The 3637-nt window shown below is 47.4% G+C and overlaps 1 pseudogene; it reads right to left on the bottom strand.

Annotated features, from left to right (window-relative positions):
• Positions 1 to 2110: 2110 nt before the first annotated feature.
• Positions 2111 to 2228, bottom strand: LOC126413648 (5S ribosomal RNA; annotated as a pseudogene).
• Positions 2229 to 3637: the final 1409 nt, after the last annotated feature.

Genomic DNA, 3637 nt, shown 5'->3' with positions numbered 1-3637 from the left:
ATCAGCGATGAAATCTTTGTGAGCCCATGTCTAAACTTGAAGGAGCTGTGTACAATTTATCAATGGCCTGTGCTATTTTGTTATGGCTCCCCTAGTGGCGTTTTAGTCAACTGTAGTTTGGGAATTTCACCGCGTACCGGGACGGTAGATACGTACCTGCGAACACATGAAAAACTAATAACTGATGTTTATTTTTTCGTGGTGATTATTAGAACGTTATAACTCGCCTCCTACCAGGTGGTCATCGAATTTAGTGAGAAAGCCTGTGTGTTTGTGAGACACAAAGAGACTGAAAGAGTTATTTGTATCAGTTGACCTGAAAATCAAACACAAAGGATCATATGATAATAGGGAGAGGAGATTTGTGGGGATATGGAGGGTAGCTGCGTAGGGGTTTTGGAATTGTTTACAGCGGGACTGGCCGTGTGTGCCGACTGCAACGGACGCTCTCGTGAGGGTGGGACCGCCTGTTTGGGGTGGCGTGGGTTGGAGAGGGGCGAGCGTCAGCAGACTCGCCCGCCAGCTCGGACAGAGCCCTGCGGATGAAATACGCCGCTTTTCACAGATCTAGCTTCCACGCGTCACTCCGGCTCGTCGAGTAAAATCCAGCATTGCTCCCGCGGGGTTAGCGTGCGATGGCAAGGCTGTATCGCCCCCGCCGGAAAGAGTCGGCGGCGCCAGGGATCGATGGCAGATTTAGGGCATAATTTATAAACTTGTCCCCGGCCGATAGCTTCCACCGCATCCCGGTACGCAACGACAAGTTTATTCGCCGCCTGCCGGGTGATTGGAGCGCGGTGGCTTTGAGTCAGTGACGAAGCAGCTGGAGTCTGTGCGACGCGCTCGAGTGATTGGCGATCTGTCACGCTGACGAATGACGGCCCGCAGGCCACGGTTCCACTACGAGAGAGAGAGAGAGAGAGAGAGAGAGAGAGAGAGAGAGAGAGAGGCGGCTACGAAGGATAAAGCAGCTCGCACGGAGCTCCACTCCGATTTGTTTCCGATCCAATGCAGAGAAGAAAAATACTCTGACCTAAATTTCAAACCGACCCGTGCCACCGTATCGTTGCCTTCGATGGGTTTCGAGCGCTGTGTGGATGCATTGCGGCTGTCCCCAACGTGGAAGGGTTTTACGAATGAACTGCAACCTACATAGACCAACTCACTGAGTCAACCAACAGCTATTAAAAAAGAAAAAAAAAACTCTTTGGTTGCGTCGAGAAGAGCGGAAGCTACGAGAAATAGTAGATAAGTAAACATGTTAGGACTGCTAGCACTGTGTCTTGGGTGTGGTGGCAGACCGGTAGCAGTTTACTGTTTCTGTATTTCTATTTCTTCTTTTTAATAGACTTTCGATACGTTCTTAGGTTGAGAAAAGTGATTTGTAGGAGACAAGAGCTAAACCTTATTGCTGACATTTGAAGACTTATTTCTAGGTCATCCTTAGATAGTGCGGCGCATGATGTGTAATGAGAATCGTATCAGCTGCACTGCTCCTTAAAATCTTATTTTATTTAGAGTATCCGATTCAGTACCCATATGGGGTACAAGATATTGTGGAACAAGTTCTTTGTGAACTTCTGGAGCAAATGACTGTTGAAAGGGATATTAGTAATACTTCCGAATGGCTTCAAATGGTTCAAATGGCTCTGAGCACTATGCGACTCAACTTCTGAGGTCATCAGTCGCCTAGAACTTAGAACTAATTAAACCTAACTAACCGAAGAACATCACACACATTCACGCCCGAGGTAGGATTCGAACCTGCGACCGTAGCGGTCGCTCGATTCCAGACTGTAGCGCCTCGAACCGCACGTTCCGAATGGCGTCTATGACAATTTAACACTTGTAGATATTAAGGAATAAATAAACTTTAAAACACGTTATAAGAAAACTAACTACCTCCTCTCGAACAGGCCATGAAGGTCCAAGTGTACCGACCGGCCGCCGTGTCATCCACAGACTATAGGCGTCACAGGATGCGGATATAGAGGGGCATGTGGTCAGCACACCGCTCTCCCGGCCGTATGTCAGTTTCCGAGACCGGATCTGCTACTTCTCAATCAAGTAGCTCCTCAGTTTTTCTCACAAGGGCTGAGTGCACCCGGCTTGCCAACAGCGCTCGGCAGCCCGCATGGTCACCCATCCAAGTGCTAGCCCAGCCCGACAGCGCTTAACTTCGCTGATCTGACGGGAACCGGTGTTACCACTGCGGCAAGGCCGTTGGCTTAAACATGCTATAGACACTGATAAATTATTTGTCAATGACTATAGCTATCAGTCGTTAAGTATCTTGAAGTAAAATGGTCTAATTGGAAAGAGAAGTACTTGCGAAAATGCTAAGTGAAAGATAAGGAACCTCGAGTCGGACAGTAAGTGACAAAAAAAAAGTGAAATACGAAAAACGCGTGGTCGGATATCGGGGGAATATTCGTACACATACGCACCATCGATGAGTACGTAAATGATTGAAGTTGCAATTATCAATGGCAGGTAGACGGTTGCCTAGGTTGGAGGAAGTGTGTAATATTCAAACAGTGACCCTGTACTATAGTACGGTTATAGAAAGACGAACCTTCCGTTGAGTATGGAAGGGCTGTTCAAAACACTTTATCCTACCTTTCTATCATCAATATAATCCGAAGTATGAGCCCAGAAAAAATCCCGTTTTCATGTGCCGCTTTCTGGAACATGCGTACATTTTTAAGAAATCTTTAATTCGGCTTTCAATAAAATTCGGACTATTATTCGCCCCGGTTGATTCGAATGAGCAAGGTTTTATTGTATTAGACTTTTTCTCATCGCTATCGCTCAACATATGCGCTGGGAACACATTGCAGGGCGGGTGGGAGGAGGTAGAGGGAGAGGAGGGAGAGGGGGAGGGAGAGAGGGAGAGAGAGAGAGAGAGAGAGAGAGAGAGAGAGAGAGAGAGAGAGACACCGGGATGGGGGAAGGATGGAGGGGAAAAATGGAGAAAGGGTAAGGCAGCAGACGCGAGCAATCAGGCGGCCATGTGTGGGTGTGTACGGCGGCATACGCCCCAGGATAAACGTCGCGCCGGCTCGGCCTCGCCATGGCCGCCGGCCGTCACTTCATTCCGCACGCCGGCGCGCCTTTCTGCCCCAGTACGGCACGGCAGGTTTTATTTCCCAATGGGCGTGGGTAGCGGGCCAGCCACTCAGCCTCTTTCTCAGACAGCCGAGCGCCGCACACAATACCGCTCTCTGGCGAGGAAATTGTCTCGCCGCCGTTTCATCGGCTTACGCTGTATATACTTTCGTAATGAAAATTGTCACCGTAATAAAATGTAAGAATGAGTTGGCGCTTGCTTATCTGTCAGTGAATTGCTCAATCTCTGAAGAAACTGAGCTCAATTTTGCATTAGCGTAGCATATTTTTGTCCGTGTCAAAATCTACATCAATACCATTCTTTACATTTTTTACTGCTCCATTTGGGATCCATTTATATGGCAGTATGACAAGAAATCTGATTTGATCCATTATAAATGGTTTTTGAAAGCGTGCGACTGTAGAAACAATAGGTTTGTTTATAAATAAGTAAATCTTCTGCTACCAGTCACGATTTTTCTTTGTTTTACTATTCGCACGATGCGTTTCGAGAAATAATTCCCATTTT

The sequence above is a fragment of the Schistocerca serialis genome, chromosome 7 (assembly GCF_023864345.2).
Source record: "Schistocerca serialis cubense isolate TAMUIC-IGC-003099 chromosome 7, iqSchSeri2.2, whole genome shotgun sequence".
In the NCBI taxonomy this organism is placed as follows: domain Eukaryota; kingdom Metazoa; phylum Arthropoda; class Insecta; order Orthoptera; family Acrididae; genus Schistocerca; species Schistocerca serialis.
Note: the sequence above shows the minus strand (reverse complement) of the source record. Positions and strands in the feature narration are given on the sequence as shown.